The sequence below is a fragment of the Musca domestica genome, unplaced genomic scaffold (assembly GCF_030504385.1).
Source record: "Musca domestica strain aabys unplaced genomic scaffold, Musca_domestica.polishedcontigs.V.1.1 1, whole genome shotgun sequence".
Lineage (NCBI taxonomy): Eukaryota > Metazoa > Arthropoda > Insecta > Diptera > Muscidae > Musca > Musca domestica.
The window spans coordinates 23,669,751-23,690,145 of NW_026712114.1; the positions used below are offsets into that span (position 1 = coordinate 23,669,751).

The 20,395-nt window shown below is 35.9% G+C and overlaps 1 protein-coding gene and 1 long non-coding RNA gene across 3 annotated transcripts in view; one reads left to right on the forward strand and one right to left on the reverse strand.

Moving 5' to 3' along the window:
• Positions 1-20,395, forward strand: part of LOC105261665 (calexcitin-2) — a 110,466-nt gene that overhangs the window by 72,871 nt on the left and 17,200 nt on the right. The gene's annotated exons all lie outside the window — the stretch shown is intronic.
• LOC131801823 (uncharacterized) lies at positions 14,884-15,352 on the reverse strand. Its single transcript, XR_009341929.1, has 2 exons — positions 15,127-15,352; positions 14,884-15,067 (listed from the first exon to the last, which is right to left on the reverse strand). It is a non-coding gene; the product is annotated as an uncharacterized LOC131801823 (long non-coding RNA).

The window sequence follows — 20,395 nt, forward strand, 5'->3', positions numbered from 1 at the left end:
TTTTTAGCTGACCTCTTTGGCAAGTAAACACGATCATTTTGTTTGTTCACAAACTACTGGGCAAAGAATTTTTTTTCATCAGAGAATATCAAATTAGACAGTTCACCACTTTTGGCCAAGCGAAGCAACTCATTAGCTCTTTCGAGTCTATTTTCTTGCTGTTGCGGTGTAAGGTTTGCACTTTTTGGAATTTCAATGGCTTTACCCCGAGCTCATTTTTCAATATTTGACAAATGGAATATTGCGAAATGTTCAGCTCACCAGCCAGTTTTAGGCCATTGCGACGCGGATTTCGATCAAGTAGCTTTTTTACTTTTCGAACCATTTCTGCTGATGTTGCTGTTTTCTTCTGTCCACTTCCTTGATGTCGGCCTACGCTACCAGTACGGTAACGAGCGATTGTACGAGATATAAACGATTTATTCACATTTAAATGCTGAAGTGCTTGAACGATAGCCACTTGTGGTTTTCCAGCCAAATATAAAGAAATCACACTATCACGCTTCAATTCCATCACCAATAATTTTTTTTCTGGAAAATTCTCACCAAAATGCTTTTGTACGCTTGTGAACAATATAATTAGCTGCAACTGGACAAATTTTCACAGTGGTGGTTGCAGTTTTTTCAAATATATCGTTCCACGTTTTGGTATAGCCGCCATATAAGGTATCTCCAGATATTCGGTATTTTGATGATTTTCGCAACATTTTTCCACGCATTTGTTTAAAAATTGGTTTATGTAAGTTATAATGGGTTCTAGTTTCACTGGCGGAACATTGCATGTATAGGTCCACGTTTTCGTATAGCCCCATATATCTCCCGATATTCGATATTTTGATGATGTTCGCGACATTTTCCTCTGATTTGTCTAAAAATTGGTATATGTAGGTCATAATTAGTTTTCACTCCAGTGGCAGAACATAGAATATTAGGTCCATGTTTCTTATAGCCGCCATATAATGATACCCACTGATATTCTGTATTTTGATAATCCTTGTCACATTAACCCATGGATTTTTTTTTCAAAATTGGCATTTAAGACTTGCAATATAAAACAATCCTTGTAGTATAAAGTTGTCTAAATGTCTAAATTTTGGTATGGCCCCATATAAAGGACTCACTCACTTTACGTTTTGTTTTTTAAGTTTAACTACATTATCCATGGTAGTTGTGGTTTAAAGTGGAACTCGGTTGAATTTAGATGCTTCTATATAAAAATGTTTTCTTTATCCACTGGTGCAGCGTATCAAAAGTTCGGCTCGGCCGAACTTAATGTTTTTGTACTTTTTTTTCCTCCCGTTTTCACCCATACACTTTTACTACATTTCGAACTTTGTAACTTCTTCTATGATGCTACATCAGATCAAAAAAAGGCGATCTTCTTGTAAGTCTCGTACCATTTTAAGACTCCCGCTCACTTGCAAATAAAATATAGCAAATATGTAGTCTGCTTAGATCCCAGTTGCGATACTGAAACATATCGACCCACATATTCTGATACCGTTTTCCAATATTGCTGTTTCCGATCCAAGATTTGAGCGGTTTTTAATAATTGCTAAGAAAAGAGAGAAGCGGTCAAGAATTTCACTTTCGACATGGTTTCTAACGAGGTTATTTCCAAGAGTTACGGGCACTTTAAGGGGTTTCTCAAAGAGTTAAATTTCAATTGACTCAGGGATTATTCAAATTTCCAGAGCTTTAAAGATAAGAGATAAAGACACTTTAATGTGGTTTTGAACGTGTCAATTTTCCAGAAACTGTAAAGTTACGAAATCATCGAGGGGTTTTTAAGACATGGGGGACTCAAATGCTTTGGACACTTTAAAGTTGTTCCGACGGGCCAATTTCCAAAAAAAAAAAAAAAAAAAAAAAAAAAAAAAACAGCAGAATTAATCTGCAGTGAATAGTATTATTTAAAAAATCGCTTCATTACTCACGTAGCAAATCTAGATGAAATTAAAAAAAAATCAGTATATCCCTCTAGAATTTTTCTTACAATGAGAAACCGTCAAATTCTAGTGAACTGATTTGAATGATAAAAAATATCTACAGAATAATAATAAATATATTCCATTATTTATCAAGCTATGCCAAATTCCGGATCTTAAGGGATTTGAGATAAATGTGTCGATATACTATAAAAAGAATGGCAATGTCCATATATATGATGATATAAGATAAGGCAACTGTATTATATTTCATACGTTTTAATTCTGCAAGATTTTGGGCATTCAATAGAGAATACACATACTATATCTCATACAATGCAGTCTATTGAATCGAGTGAACATTTTCAAACATTCACACACACTTCCAACATTAAAGGCCACAACAATGAATATTTTCATTTGATTTGTATTGTTGTGGAAATTTTCAAACAGTTTTCTTTTTTTCCTATTCTGTATTCTTCTTTTTCTGCCTTCCGTTTGCTTTTGCACACAATTTAGTTTATTATTGTAAAAAATCTTTAGAAAAATGTTCCAGTGAATACAATGTTGTAGTTTGATCAGTAAGTCTCTCTGTGTGTGAATAGAATAGGTTTTGGAGCATTACAAATTATAATAAAAGAACATTTCAATGCATTCAATGATTGCGAGCAATTCTAAGAGTGTGTGTGTGTGCGTGTGTGTCTATTTGCAGCGACAAATTATTGCATTGGAGATTTGAATGCAAATGAGTCGAAGACAACAATAAATTAAACTATTCATAGAATTTGGATGGCCCCAGAGATTTAAGATGTTTTTTTATTTTTCATTTTCAATTGTAATTTGCCGATGTGTGCGGTTTAGGGGTCATGTGCATCTCAAATAATTTCACTGGAAGTTTCAATAAAAGAACAATTGTTTGAAAGTACAAGTTTACATTGGAATTCAAAATTCGATTGGAGACAAAAAAAAATTTGTATCCAAATAAAAAACGGTAAAACGCCGTCCAAATAGCAAATGTGATAAATATGCCCTATCATAATAAAAACTAGTTAAAAAGTTATCAGTCGGTTTTGCCGACAAACGTATACCCTCAGCTAATGTTCGATTATTTAAATACATTTTGACTTCTGTTATAATAATTAAAATTGTTAAACCTCTATGGAGTAGGTTCTGAAGGAATGAGCCAATATTGTCCTTTACGCACCGGACCGAAATAAATATGATATAAATATTGCGACATGCCAGGCTTGGACAGTTGGATGCTTATTTCTCTTTCTTTGAGAGGTTTTTTTTAATCTTGAACCCTGTGTGGGGGATGTTCCAGAAGAATTGGTCCGATCTCTACCATAATTATAACACATCAAGTATACCAAGTCTGAATCAAAGCGGGTGTTAATTCATGGATATTCAAAATTTTAATTCTTAGTGGTATCAAAAGGAGTGCACCGATATATCCCATCTTCACAGCCGATCTTGTATTAATAGAAATAATGGGATTTGTGAAATATGAAGAGAACCCGGTGCTTATTTCGGATTTTATAATCGTTTTGGTTAATCAAAACGTTGACCCTTTGTGGGGGAGGGAGGTACCAGACTGAATGGCCCGATCTCTACCATCTTTATAACATATCATGTGTTGATGGAAATATTGAGATGTACCATGTCATGATTTCGCTTTTTATGAACTTCATTGATATTCAACATTTTGAGCGTTTGTGGGGGGGAGGTACTAGAAGGAGTGGATCGACACATTCCATCTTCACAGCAGATCTTGTGCTAGTAGAAATAATGAGATGTGTGAAAACCGGAACCGAAATCCGGATGCTTATTTCGAATTTTATGTTCATGTTGGTTATTCAAAACTTTGACCCTTTGTGGGGGAGGTACCAGAAGGAGTGGACCGATATATATAGGAGTGGATCGACACATTCCATCTTCACACTAGACCTTGAGTTAATAAAAATATTGTTATGTGTGTAATTTGAAGACAATCGGACACTAACATCCCACTTTATAAGAGTTATATTGTCCATTTTCGAACCTGACCTAGAACTGATGCAAATATTAGGAGTTGCAAAGTTGTAGTGAAATCGGATTATCCTTTCTCTTTCTGTGGAGTAAAATATTTTTTTTGAAAATTTCGACCTTGTGTTGGGAAGGTACCAGAAGGAGTGGACAGATTTTGCCCATCTCCGAACTCGATCTTAGTTTGGCAATAATATTACGACGTACCAAGTTTGGTCCAAATCGGATACTGCCTTCGAGAGTTATCGTGCGAACCCGCCAGGCAGACGGACGGACGCACGGACATCGCTAGATCGACTCCAAATATCTTGAAACGGATTTACGCTCTCTAGCCATATGACTGAGGGCAGATAAGTTCGCCCTGACATCATCAGCCGTTTGGAAGAAACTTAAAAATTTTCAAAAAATTACTAAAAATACCGTTATAACTTTATTCGGAGACTATACGAAGACGCGGACCTGCATAAGTAATTTTTTGTCATAGGCTGGGTACTACAGCTACTACAATACAAACTTCGAATACAATACAATTAAGTCGCTAAAATCATCAAAATACTGATTATCGGGAGGTACCGTTATATGGGGGCTATACACAGACGTGGACCTTCGAGATTTTTAGGCATGGGCTGTAGTACCCATTACATACTTCAAATGCGAAATAAGATACAATTCGGGTTAATAATGTAGCAATACAGTTATATACCGAATACAGTTATATGGGGGCTATATGAAAACATGGACCGATATGGCCGATTTACGAACTTAACCTGCCTACTGGCAAAATACACTTGTGTGCAAAATGTTAGCCTTCTATCTCAACACATTCGAAAGATAGCTTGATTTCAAGAGACATACAGACGGTCAGACATTCGGACATCGCTAAATCGTTTTGGAATTTTACGCTGATCCAGAATATATATATTTCGTAGGGTCTATCATGAATATTTCGAGGAGTTACAAATGGAATGACGAAGCTAATACACTCTCCATAGAATGTTGGTGGGTATAAAAAAGAGAGGTTGATTGATATTGCTATAGGTCTTTAAATTAAATAGGTCCTCTTTAATTTCCTTTATTATAAAAAAAATTCAATATTACTTTTTGACTACCTTAGTCGCCCTCATTAGTGCATTAGCCTAAAAATATGCCACTTTAGCAAACCACCATCCTAATTTTAGGCAGCAAAAAAATCCCAATTTACTGTGAAAATGACACTTATTTTTTAGTTACAATCCCTTCAAAAGTCTCTCCCTCTCAAAAACATAATTTTCCGCTTGCATAGATGCTAATGAATCATGGCATTAGCTAGATTTGCCAACAATTACACCTGACTAAGCTGTGGAAAAATGTAGAGGGAGATGAATATGTTTTCACAGTAATAATCCCCCCTCCTATGGATTACAAAAAAAGTGCTTGTCGCCCTCATCCTCCCTCCCTTAACTTTTTGCGTTGTTCTAACCTTTGACTATAATTACCAGTAAATATTTTCACAAAATTCTCTTTATGGTTTGGTGAAAGTATTTGCGGTCCCCTTCAATTCAGATTTTTTTTTCCCCAAACTGCAATTGACTGTTACGGAATGCAGGATTTTCACAAACGAGTAACTATGTCTCCGGAGTGTGGTAAAAGTAACACAAAAAAAGTGCAATGAATTCAGATTTCGAAAAACCTCAGACACATGTAATCAGATAGAAAATGAGACAGGGCAAATTGTGGCAAATAACTAGTTTCCATGACACTAATTAGCTCAGGAGTTTTGGTAACTTTTTTTGACATAAAATGTAATAAAAGTTTAATATACTACAAATAGATGAAATTGAAATACATTGGTTATAATACAACTACATATATCCTCCATTTGCTGAAGAGGGGTAAAATAGCACCTGTGTATATTTTTAATCCCAAAAAAAAGGTAGTTATTGTTTTTTTATTTTAATTTCAATTAACTCCTGCTACCCTAATTATCCTGCACTCTATTTAACTTGTATAATTATTAATTAACTCATATCTTGCAAGTGATTTAAGTACCCTTATATTTGGAGAGTAGTCACTCTGCTGGTATTTGAAATATGCCTTTGTTCAGGTATCGACCACACAGAACTATGGACATAATGGCTTTAAGTACCACCCACATATATAATGTATGTTTTTGACATTTGCACTTAACATTACAACAAATCACGGAGATAAGAGTTAGAGGGAGGGGGTGGAGAAAAGCATAATTAACACAGGACAACAGATACACAGTTATTTCGAATAGCAATAGGATAATGATAAAATAGAACATGTAAAAAAGCTGTAAGTTTGGCCGGAAGACCAACATTTGGAACGAATTTGGCAATTTTCAAAAAAATAAAATCCGTTAAAAATTCTGCTAAAATCTTTAGGGTCTATACGTCGACGTGGAGCTGCATAGGCAACTTTTGTCATAACCTATTACAATATTCAAATGCGAAACTTGAAAAAAATCGTTGAAAAATGCTAAAAACATCAATATGCCGAATATAAGGAGGTACGGTTATATTGGGGCTATACGAAGACGTGGACCTGTACACACAATTTTCTGTTACAGGCTGTAGCATCCACAACGAACTTCAAATACCAAATTTAAAACAATTCCGGTGAATAATGTCGCTAAAATCATCAAAATACCGAATATCGGGGCTATATATGGGGGCTATACGAAGACGTGGACCTGCACAGACAATTTTACGACTTAGGTTGTAGTATCCATTGCGATCTTCGAATACCAAATTTGAAACAATAATGGTTAATAATGTCGGTTACATTACCGAAATACCGAAAAAGGGAGTTACCATTATATGGGGGCTGTATCAAAACGTGGTCCTACATGACCCATTTTCAACACCAAAAGTCCTGCAGACATAATACACATTTGAGTAAAGTTTTATCAACCTACTTTATTTCGTTCGGAACCTAAAGTGATTTTCACAGACGGATAGACAGACAGACGGAGGGACATCGCTAAATCGACATAGAATTATATGCTGATCAAGAATATATAAACTTTGTGGGGTCTAAAAAGTATATTTTGAGGTGTTACAAACGGAATGTCAAACTTAATATACCCTCCATACTATTTGGATGGAGTGTATAAAAATAGGAATGAAAAAGTGTTGCTTTCCAAAAGTTGAAATATGCGCAGCAAAAACTTTGGAGCTAAGTGAGCCGAAAAGCCCATTAAAATGGTGTAAACTTAGTAACTAATGCATTACCAGCAGGATGCAATTATTGGGTTTGTCCTAAAAAAATTTAAAAGCAAAGAACTTATTTTTCTCATTACCAAGTAATGAGTAATATTGATACTGAGAGTTCGCGTCAAAACCAAATGGATGAGACTTCGATATACTGAGACGGCAAAAGAAGAAAAATTAAAAAAAAAATTGTTAGTGCAGATAAATGGGATTGGAAACCCATTACTTGGTAATGGGTGTTCTTGATGGGTTGTAGTGGTCGTAGTCATTTCGGAGAGTTCAACCGACAAAAAATTGTATTTTCATGAAAAAAGGAAATATTGTGTTATTCCTAAAAATATTAAAAATCACAATTACTTTTTTTCTCATTATTAAGTAACGAGTAACGTCGGTACAGAGTGTTTGCGTCCGAGTACAAAGCCGAAGGATGAGAGTTTGATATATAAAATTACTTGTTGATGTAGATAAATGAAATTGGGAACCCATTACTTGGTAATGGGTGTTCTTGATGGGCTGCAGTGTTCGTAGCCAGAACTGTCCTTCGAAGCCATTTCGGAGGGTTTAACTGACAAAAAATTGGATTTTCAAGCAAAATGGTTTAAAAATATGTAAAAAAAATACAATTCGGACAGGTCTCCGGATGATACTTTCGGATTAATGGTAGCAGTGGGTATAAATAATTATAAACAGGGTGAGATAAAAAACTGCAACAAAGTCAAATAAATTTTTACATTATTTTAATTTTTATTGAATGAAATAAAAAAATATCGGAAATAATATCAAATTTTAAAATATGTTTAGATTTACTCGAATTGGTCACCTTTGGCACGAATTATGGCCTTCAAACCGTTCAATGAAAACGTCACACGCTGCCCAAATGTTGCTCTGCAGTATTTTGGCCCATTCCCGACGAAGCGCTTGCTTGAGGTGATCGACATTTTGGTATTTTTAGTGCCAACCTTGCTTTCCCAAATACCAGATTGTCCAACGAATTAGTATCCGGAGATTTTGGTGGCCACTTTGCGCTAGAAATCAAGCGAGGAACCTCATTTTATAAACATTCTTGGTTAGCGCGTGCTGAGTGCGATGGTGCTGAGTCCTGTTGGAATGTCCAAGGTCTGCAGCCAAAATGTTTGCGTGCCCAAGGCTATCCAGAATATTTTCCCGATAATATCCGGCATTTATTCTGATGCCACGGTCGATTAATATGAGCGCAGAGAGACCATCGGCTGTTATGGTGGCTCACACCATCACCATGTCCGGCGCTTGAGTTCTGGTGGCCAACCGAAGGTGCACATTTTCAGCTGACCTCTTTGGCAAGTAAACACGATCATTTTGTTTGTTTACAAACTGCTGGACAACGAATATTTTCTCATCGGAGAAAACCAAATTCGGCATTCCACCACTTTCGGCCAAGCGAAGCAACTCTTCAGCTCTTTTGAGTCTATTTTCTTTCTGTTGCGGTGTATGTTCTTGCACTTTTTGGAATTTCAAAGACTCAGTTTTCAATATTTGCCGAATGGAATATTGCGATATGTTCAGGTCACGAGCCATTTTTCGGCCACTGCGACGCGGGTTTCGATCATGTCGCTTCTTTACTTTTTGAACCATTTCTGCTGATGTTGTCCGTCCACTCCTTGACGTCGGGCTACGCTACCTGGATCACGGTAACGAGCGATGGTATGAGACACGAAACATTTATTCACATTTAAATGCTGGAGTGCTCTAACGATAGCCACCTGTGGTTTTCCAGCCAAATATAAAGAAATCACACAATCACGCTTGAATTCCATCACGAATAACTTTTTTCTGGAAAATTCTCACCAAAAAGCCTTTGGTACGCTTGTAAACAATATAATGAGCTGTAACTGGAATAATTTTAACAGCTGTCGGACGAGTGGCTTAAAAATGACAGCAGTCTGAAATTGGTTGCAGTTTTTTCATCTCACCCTGTAATTCGCAACATTTAATATAGAGTTTTGAAATCTTATCGAGAGCTTAAAATTACTTCAAGAACCATTGGTTAAAAAATGGGTCACGTCGGTTGACTTTTTGGTATAGTCCCTATATTAGACCGATTTGAAATATTTTAGTAATTTTGAATTCTTATTATATAGAAATTTTGTTAGAAAAAATTATCAACGTGGATCTACTTTTTGGTACAGCTTATGTAAACCCCTGATTTTAGTTATTGCAAGAGGTTAGGTCATATTTTCCACTTGATTTGACTATAACGTGGTTTTTTTTAGAACGTAGAACATTTTTTCACAATTGATTTCAAAAAATTTTCAAATTTTTATCGAATGTTAATTAATTGTTCTTTGAAAATTAAGTTTAAAATCAATCTAAATAGAATTTTATTATCATATGCCCTTTTTATGAAAACCTTGAAGTCCTGTGTAGCATTATGTTCCACTAAACCATACAATATAGATATTAGTTGCATGTTATTCTCATCCATTTTTTCTGCCCCACCAGTGCCAATGTTGCGGTTATTGGTATTGAACTTCAGTGGCAACAATATGCCATAATAAATTCCCTCGCAGATACTTAGAAAGTGTACGCAGCAATTCATTTACACGCATTCACTTTCGGCTGTAACTCTTGCACAGGCCGCCAGCTCCATTGAAAACACTCAACACATTTAATATTGCCCCCAGAGCGGACGGAGAGAGGATGAATGAAACAATTCACACGCACTATAAACACCACCTACCCCTTCCCTCTAGAGTAATATTTTGTGAACACACTCTTTGAAATTGACCGCACATTGCCATGCCCAATGCCAGGCCAGGCCTGGCCAGCGCATTACATTTGGAGGCAATACAATGATGAATGGAACAAATGGACATTAGTGAATTGCAATTTATGTTACACATGTGTGTTGTTGTTCCTAGTGGGGGAAATGCTGAAATTTGTGAGTGTGGGTGTGCATATGTGCTTTGTATGGCCCACAGTTGGCCCCCATAACAGGTTCAAAATAACCCTAATCTAAGGAGCAAAAAATTCATATAAACAATTGCAATTCATGAATGTGTTTGCGGGTGAATGTGGGTCTAATAAATCCAAAACATTTATACAGCCTTAATTCATGTGAAAAAAAGGATTCCTTGCTCCGTACCAGACGCCCTGATACTTAAGGCATTGCGTTGTATTCCATTTACAGGGGATCATTAAACACAGTGGGGGGTAAATGCAGAATGAAAATAAATTTGTCTACCAGCAGCCTTTAGTTCCAGTCTTTTTTTTTTTTTTTTGGTTCCCAGCCAATAAATCCCTTCTTTGTTTTGTGCTGAAATATTCCATGGTCTATTTTTGGGGATAACAATCAATATCCCAGTTTCGTTGTTGGAAAACTTGTCTGTCCTTTGATCATCTTAATGGTCCTCCCCCAAAAATCATTGATTTTCTCGGATGTTGCCTGCAATCCATGTTTACCAAAAAAAAAAATGGAAAACACTCTGTCCTCAATAAACCAGGCCAAGTGTTCAAATTAGCCAGCCATTGCCAATAAAACACGCACAATGAACAAGAAATATTGCCTACTTTAAGGGGTTACTTGCAAGAAAAACACATGCTGGGGCGTTTATATTGCAGATGTAAAAGTAGTGAACGCACACACATACACACACACCCATACAATGAGCAAGAAAATGATTTAATATGTGCTGAGCTTATGGTGAATGAGTGAAAAGCCATAGCATATTTTGAGGAGCCGAGACATTAACATTCTGAGTATGGCAAATTAGTATACACTTGGAAAGTTACAACTGCAATTATGGCAATATAAAAGATTTTCTTTCGGGTTTTTATTGTAGTTGTTGTTTTTGTCACTGCTGAAATATTTAAGAAAATATTGACTGGCATATTGTAGTTTATTTAGTTTTGAGGTTTTCTATGAAAAATATTCGATAACGGTTTAATTTTTTGGTATATTATTCAAAAAATAAATATAAAAAATATACGGGATCTGTTTAGAACCCGCCTTGACAGATACTAAATTGGGGGAACTTATTTCTAGGCTTGTATTTATGAATAACATGTCACACATTGTTATTCATAAATATGTGAAATTATGGTGTACCACATGATGTGACATGGTATGTCATCTCATGAGACATGATATGTTATGTCATGCGACATGATATGACACATAATGTGACAAGGATGCATATAACGGCACTGCAATACGGATTTAAAATAGCAAACTTATAAAATCGAATGAGAATTATACTTTAAATTTTTGACCCAGTTTGAAACAAGCTAGAAAGTTTTCCGACAGTTTACCTCCCAAGGCAGTCGATTGACAATAGTTTCAAAATTCGACCTTTTTCGGTGAGCTACCAAAGGAAGTGGACCATGCATTACACGAGTCAAAATATGAGTAGGTATGTTGCGATAGGATAAATTTAAAGATTATGAAATTTACTTAATTTAAGTGACCGCTACATTGTCAGCGAAAAGTCTACCTTAAAAATTTAGATTCGTTCCAACAGTTGGTGTTGGACCTTTTTTTCGAAAATGAAGAATTTGTACAGTTTGACAAAATTTTAGACTTTTAAGGTTTTATATATGATTATCGTTTTTTTTTCGGAAAGAACAATCAGAAAATATTTATCTTTTATACCTAAAAATCTTCAAAATCTTGCATTTTGAAATTTTTAAAAATATCTTTGAACAATGGATTCCCATCAAATTTTTCTGTTCAAAACGATTTTAAAATCTCCATATATAAACCCTGACCTCAGTGACTTCATTATCAAATATCAGAATTTTGGCTCTGTTCCACATTTAGTAACATTTAGTTCGCCCATCCTATCATCTTCATCCTAGGCACCAACAGTGATCCAAAATTAATACCACTTAGTACTTTTCGAACAATTATAGTACGCATTCGCAGAACCACAGCCAGATCTCAACTCCAGGTTCCAACAGAGACCTCAATATCAATTTTCGTAATTTTACGTCCATACATTCACGCAATATATAACTTAGTCAAATTTGGTACTTTTCGTACATATTTGCATAACCACCTCTACAGGTGAGATAAAAAACTGCAACAAAGTCAAACGCAATCATTTTTACATTTTTTTTTTTTTTTTCATTTTTGTTAATGAAACCAAAAAATATCGGAAATAGCATCACATTTTAGAACAAGTTTAGATTTGTTCGAATTGGTCACCTTTGGCACGAATTATGGCCTTCAAACGGCCAATAAAACCGTCACACGCTGCCCGGATGTTGTTCTGCGGTATTTTGGACCATTCCCGGCGAAGCGCTTGCTTGAGGTGATCGACATTTTGGTATATTTCAATGCCAACCTTGCTTTTCAAAATACTCCAAACACAATAGTCCAACGGATTTGTATCCGGAGATTTTGGTGGCCAATGTGTGCTGGAAATGAAGCGACCATTCTTGGGTGGTATTTTCGCGAATATTAGGCATTTATTCTTATGCCACGGTCGATTAATACGAGTGAAGAGCGACCATCTGCTGTTATGGCGGCCCACGCCATCGCCATGGCCGGCGCTTGAGTTCTGGTGGCCAACAGAAGGTGCACATCTTCAGCTGACCTCTTCGGCAAGTAGACACGATCATTTTGTTTGTTTACAAACAGCTGGACAACGAATGTTTTCTCACCGAAGAAAACAAAATTCGGCAGTTCACCACTTTCGGCCAAGCGAAGCAACTCTTTAGCTCTTTTGAGTCTGTTTTCTTTCTGTGGCAGTGTAAGTTCTTGCACTTTTTGGAATTTCAATGGCATTACCCTGAGCTCATTTTTCAATATTTGCCGAATAAAATATTGCGATATGTTCAGCTTGCGAGCCATTTTTCGGCCACTACGACGCGGGTTTCGATCAAGTCGTTGTTGTTTTCTTTCGTCCACTTCCTTCCTTGACGTCGGGCTACGCTACCAGTATCACGGCAACGAGCGATGATAGGAGACATAAAAGATTTATTCACATTTAAATGCTGGAATGCTCTAACGATAGACACTTGTGGCTTTCCAGCCAAATATGAAGAAAATACACTATCACGCTTGAATTCCATCACGAACAACTTTTTTTCTGGAAAAGTCTCACCAAAATGCTTTTGTACGCTTGTAAACAATATAATGAGCTCTCACTGGAATAATTTTAACAGCTGTCGGATGAGTGGCCTAGAAATGACAGCAGTCTGAAGTTGGTTGCAGTTTTTTATCTCTCCCTGTATATCACACTGGTGGGGCAAATGTAATCCTCCTTTAAAAAACGGCCCCTAATGTCTAAACTACAGCCAATAAAACATTGGAGGTGTAAGTTTGCGCCACCAGTGTGATATACAGGGAGAGATAAAAAACTGCAACCATGCATATGTACTTGACAGATATTCCGATGTTTTTTGGCTGTAATTAAGGCATTAGGGACCAATCGTAAAATGTATAGCATTTTTGATAGTAGGATTACTTTTGCGCCACCTTTTTAGGCCCGATACGAAATGGTCAATATTGGCCCATTCCTTCGGCCCCTAGAGGGTCAACAATTTGCATAATCGTAACAGAAGTCATTTTATATTTAAATAATCGAACATTAGCTGTGGGTAAACATCTGTCGGCAAAACCGACTGATATATTTTAACTTCTTTATTCGATATTTCATTGAATCATGTTCTGGGTTGCATCAAATCAGATTTATACTTCCCTATACTGGGTGAAATGAAAAAACTGCAACCAACTTCAGACTGCTGTCATTTCTAAGCCACTCTTCTGACAGCTGTTAAATTATTCCAGTGACAGCTCACTATATTGTTTACAAGCGACAGACCTTGCACATTCCAACAGGACTCCGCACCATCACACTCAGCACGCGCCACCCAGGAATGGTTACAAAATGAAGTTCCTCCCTTCATTTCCAACGCACAATGGCCACCAAAATCTCCGGATACCAATCCGTTGGACTATTGTGTCTGGAGTACTTTGGAAAGCAAAGTTGGCACTAAAAAATAAACTTATTCTAAAATTTGATGCTATTTCCGACATTTTTTGCTTTCATTTAATAAAATTGAAAAAATGTAAAAATTACGACGTTTGACTTTGTTGCATTTTTTATCTCACCCTGTACGTATATAATTTGCTGTTCCTGAACAAAAAATTTGTCAATTTCCTTTTAAAGTTAAAACTCTCTTCCCGTCATTGAATTTACCGCACTTTGGGAAATTTGTAATGAAATTTAGGATTTCCTTTCGCCAAGTCACCAAGGATTCGTAATGAATTTCAGGTAGGTGAGTCTGTGTGTGTGCGTTTTCAATACAAGTGTTGATATAGGTACAATCAACATGGCATGCTCTCTTCTTCGATGTTATGTTTGTTTATTTTCATTTCAATACACGTATGTTCGTATGTACATACTTGTATGCTTACATATGTGTCTGTGTATGTGTGTTTATGCGGTATGAAGGTAAACATAACATATATGGCAAACTAAAATGCTTTATTGTATTGAATGACTTTGTTTTGTAATATCCCAATATATCAAAATGGCTTGAGAATAATATTACAATAAGCTTATGAACATAAGCCTTAAGCTTGAGAAAATCTTGAGAAAACATTGAAAAATGTTTGTATAACAAGTATAGAATAATCGAAACGGAACCCTTATTTATAAGCTTATACTTGAAATTGTAAAATAAGCTTACAAAAATAATATTATAATAAGCTTATTTTTGTAATAGTATAAAATATTATTTTTTTTTTAGTTTTTAATCATTTTTAACGTTTTTTCTTGATGGACATCCCAGTAGTCACTGCCGCATGTGGCCTTGATACCCTGACGCTTTCTTCTCCCTTATTTGAACTTCTGCATCTCTTCCACTAAGACTACACATTTATTGAATTCCTGCAACTTTTTTGATGCTTCCAATCTGAAATGGGATTGGAATAATTTATGTGAAAGATTCCCGGATTTATTATTCATCCATACCTTAAGGGTTCGGTCCACAAATGGGTCCTAAATTCGCGTGATTTTGTTTTTTGCCAAAGAAAATAATTTCTTGCTGACAATTTTCACAAAAAATCAAAACTAATTTGTCAACAAGGGACAGACTTGAGAAATGTTTGTGGAACATAAGTGTTTCTCAAGCATTGTTGAAAAATTATATTTTTATAATATTGTTCTCAAGCTGTATTGTATTTTTGGTATGTTGGGATATATTTGCGCTTTGTTGTATACAAAGTTGTGTGTGTGTATTGAGTAGACTTTTTGTTGTTTCATTGTATTGAAGGTGATGTGTTGTTGTTTTTTTTAAGTGCAAATGTATGTGGTTAGCTGCTTTCCTTTTTTGACACAGTTTTGGCCTTTTGCCAGTAGGTGTTGACATGATGTTGTGCGAGATTGTATTCGGGGAATAGAAAGGACCGTTGTTTGGTCCGTTGGATGGTATACCGATTTTATGTTTGTTTACAAATTGTATGTTGGAAAGCAATAAAGAACAGGACCAACAACAACAGCAACATGTTGTAATTGAATACCCAAGTAGAGTAAAATAATTTTCCCCTCTCCCCAAAATTCTCATGGCGATGATAATTGAAAAAGAAGAGGGAGAGAGGGAGCTGAAATAAAAATGCCATTGTTTCCACCAAAGATATTTTTTAATGTTTAACATAACATTGGCACCGCTAGTCAGCCAGCCAACCAACCAGCCCTGCAATGATAATACAACATCATTACCAGACCTCAAAATCCAATGCCAGCTACAAAGAACCGACATACATACAACTATCAAAATCGCAAAGAATTTTCATTTTGTTCTCCTCTCTCTTTGGCCACAAATTTTAATTTAAAAAAAAAAAACGACGATGCCATTCAAAAAGGACAAGATGTACTGAGATTTCGGTGGCTTTTCTTTCTTTGTTCTGTCATTTCAATTTGTTGTACATTGTATTCGGTTGTACAAAGGATAATCATTAAAATGATATATATGTGTAAAGGCGACAATTCTGCATTCTTAAGCCCAGAAAAGGCATTCAGATGTGCACGTATGTACGGATATAAATGGGTTTATGCAGTGCCCCTTCGAAATTATGAAGAGGTGACAATAATCAAAAGATTCAGGAAGGAGGTGCAAATGTTTCAGAGATAATTAGTTTTTAGTTCATAATTTTTTATTTTTTGTATTGTGAAAAACGCAGTTGTAGAGTCGAGTTGACGTCGTGAACAAAACTCCACTTCGATTCGGAATATTTTTCCTTTCTCAGGTAATCGTTGACATGTTTCTTTTTATCTCTGCGCTGGAGGAAATACTGTTGTAGTTTTTAGTTTATAATTCTGATTTCAGATGATATCAATTCGAGAAGAATTATATTAAAAACAAGTAAAAAAGCAGCTAAAAAAACTTCCGGAAACTACCACTTAAATGAAAACTGTTAAATGGAGATTATACGAAAACGTTGACATGCTTACGAAATTTTTTGTCATAGGCTATAGTACCTATTACGAACTTCAAATGCCAAATTTGAAACAATTCCGGTGAATAATGTCGCTAAAATCATCAAAATACCGACTATCGGGAGGTACCGTTATATGGGGACCATACGAAAACGTGGACCTGCATACAAAAAATGTTGTCATAGGCTGTAGCACCTATTACGAACTTCAAAGAAGAAATTTGAAATAATTCCTGTAAATAATGCCGCTAAAATCATTAAAATACCGAATATAGGGAGGTACCGCTATATGGGGGCTATACGAAAACGTTTACCGACATGGCCCATTTACGAACTTAACCTGCCTACTGGTAAGTTATGCATGTATGCAAATTCGATCCAAAGATAGCGTGATTGCAACAGACGGACGTACAGACAGACAGACGGACATCGCTAGATCGGTGTCGATAGAATTTTATGCTGATCCAGAATATATCCACTTTGTAGCGTCTATTATGAATATTTCGGGGAGTTACAAACGGAACGACAAAGATAATATACCCTACATAGAATGGTGGAGGCTATAAAAAATATATCAGAGCCGAGTTCCATAAATGAAACCTAACGTCCCGAAAATCACTTCATTTAGGCTGATATAATCCATTATTTGCGCAATAAACCTGAAATTTTAATCGATCTCCCCAACGATATTTCCGAGCTTCATAAGATATCTGGAACCAAATATCATTGTTGTCGAATGCATATTATGAAGACCAAATCGGATACAAACCTATAATGGTAGCTATAGCTATATCTGAACCGATTTTCATCAAATTTGATGTACTTGCTTCTAGACTGAATTCAGTCGGATGTGCCAAAATTTAGGTCATTTGGACTGATATTGGCCATTTGGTGCACAATGAACCCGAAATCGGTTGAAGATATATATGGGAGTTATATCAAAATCTAAACCGATCTTAATACAATTTGACAGAGGCATTTTTGCGGTGTATCTTATACCAAATAGCATTGTTGTAGAATGATATACGAATGTGAGGGACTTTAAATCCCAAGTCGGATGAAACATATTAATGGGAGCTACAGCAATATCTGAGCCGTTTTCACCAAAATTGATGTACTTGCTTCTAGACTGAATTCGGTCGGCTGTACCGAAATTCAGGTAATTTGGACTGATATTTTCGATTTGGTGCAAAATTAACCCGAAATCAGTTGAAGATATATATGGGAGCAATATCCAAATCTAAGCCGATCTTAATAAAATTTGGCAGATGTATTTTTGGGCTGTATCTTATATCTTTCTCGTGGAGTGCATACTACGAATGTGAGGGACTCAAACACCAGACCGAATGAAACATATATACAGAGTGTGATATAAAAAAATTGCAACCAACTTTAGACTGCTATCTTTTCTAAGCCACTCGTCCGACAGCTGTTAAAATAATTCCAGTGACAGCTCATTATATTTTTTACAAGCGTACAACAGCATTTTGGTTAGAATCCTCCAGAAATCCTTTTGTAATGGAATTCAAGCTATATTCAAGGCTATCGTTAGAGCACTCCAGCATTTAAATTTGAATAAATATTTTGTGTCTCGTATTATTGCTCGTTACCGTGATACTGGTAGCGTCGTAGCTCGACGTCAAGGAAGTAAACGGAAGAAAACAGCAACATCAGCAGAAATTGCTAGTAAAATAAAGAAGCGGCTCGATCTAAACCGAAAAATGGCTCGTGAACTGAACGCATCGCATTATTCCATTCGGCACATACAAAAAAATTAGCTGGGGGTAAAGCCATTGAAATTCCAAAAAGTGCACGAACTGACATCGCAACAAAAAGAAATTAGGCTCAAAAGAGCTAAAGAGTTGCTTCGCTTGGCCGAAAGTGGTGAACTGCCGAATTTGGTTTTCTCCGATGAGAAAACATTCGTTGTCCAGCAGTTTGTAAACAAACAAAATGATCGTGTTTACTTGCCAAAGAGGTCAGCTGAAAATGTGCATCCTCGGTTGACCACCAGAACTCAAGCGCCGGCCATGGTGATGGTGTGGGCCGCCATAAAAGCCGATGGTCACTCTCAGCTCGTATTAATTGACCATGAAACCAGAATAAATTCTGAATGCGGTATTAAAGCCTTGGGCACGCAAACATTTTGGTCGCAGACCTTGGACATTCCAACAGCACTCAGCACGCGCCACCAAAGAATGGTTACAAAACGAGTTTCCTCGCTTCTTTTCCAGCGCAAAATCCCCCCAAAATCTCCGTATAACAATCCGTTTTACTATTGTGCCCGTAGTATTTTGAAAAGCAAGGTTGGCACTAAAAAATTCCAAAGTGTCGACCACCTCAAGCAAGCGCTTCATCGGGAATGGAGCAAAATACCGCAGAGCTGTATTCGGGCAGCGTGTGACGGTTTCATTGGCCGTTTGAAGGCCCTAATTCGTGCCAAAGGTGACCAATTCGAACAAATCTGAACTTATTCTAAAATCTAATGCTATTTCCGCCTTTTTTTGCATTCATTCAATAAAAATTAAAAAAATATGTTAAAATTTTGGCGTTTGACTTTGTTGCAGTTTTTTATCTCACCCTGTATATCGTCTGTAGCATTATGATCGAAGGTGTAAAAATAGAATACGTATACCTGCGAAATTTTAAAATTTTATCATATCATCACAATTTATCCATTTCCTCTCAATTTCAATTAGGGAAATCACATAAAACACAAATATTTGAGTTCAATGATTTCAGAAACAAAATATTTGCGGCTTTGCTTTTTTCTCTTCTCCATAAAATATGTGCCACACAAAGTAAATTGAAAACAAACGCCCTCCCCCAAATGTATGCCATTAAATTCCGCAACAATTTGGCAACTATTTACGCGTGTGTTGTCTATCTATCGCACAAGGGAAACGTTGTGCTGCACACATCAGAAAACATTTCATTTTAAGTAAATAAATCATATGGAAAGCATACATTCATTACAATTTTGGCCAACGCCACAAAATATGCTACACAAATAAATCATGTTTTATAGTTTACTTTTGCCACAGAAAATATATTTTAATGGGTAATTTTCCAGAAATGGGTAATTTTTTTTTAACTTTTTATGCGAAAATCAAATTTTAGTCTTTATTTGAAATTGCAATGAATAATATTATTACCATAAAAATATACAGTTAGTTATTGTTGAAGTGAGGCGAAAAAAAACTAAATCATTTTAACTTTTATTGAAATGTTGGCTGCAATTTTTTTTTTTGCAAATGGTAATACATTTATGGCTAACAACTTGCTTAGAGCCATAAAGCTACCGTGAATGCTAAATTGCGAGAAAAAAACCAACGGAGAATATAAATATTTTCATTTAATAAAATATGTTTTCAATTTGTATAGCCTGAAAGTATGCAATACACAAAAAATGGAATCTCATAGCGTTAAATCCACATGAGATCAAATGCAGAGCTCTGCAAAAAATACACGAAAACAAGCCAACACAGCCATTTTTACTCACTCTCTAGCTCTCTACATTTACACATACATGCATACATACCTACATATGTCCATTAATCCCAAACATATGCAAAGAGATTTGTCCGTTGGCATTAAGCTTTTGTTGTTTTGTTGAATTTTATTCCATATTCATTTGCAATTTGTTAAAATATGTTAATTCTTTTGTTTTAAATCCACGTTTTTTATGGATTTTCAAGATTTGGGGAAAATGAAAATAAAATATTGAGGGGGAGGAAGAAAATGGAGGAAATGGCAAACAATGGTTTCAGTTTTTATCACACCCAATGGCCATTTTATTTTAAATT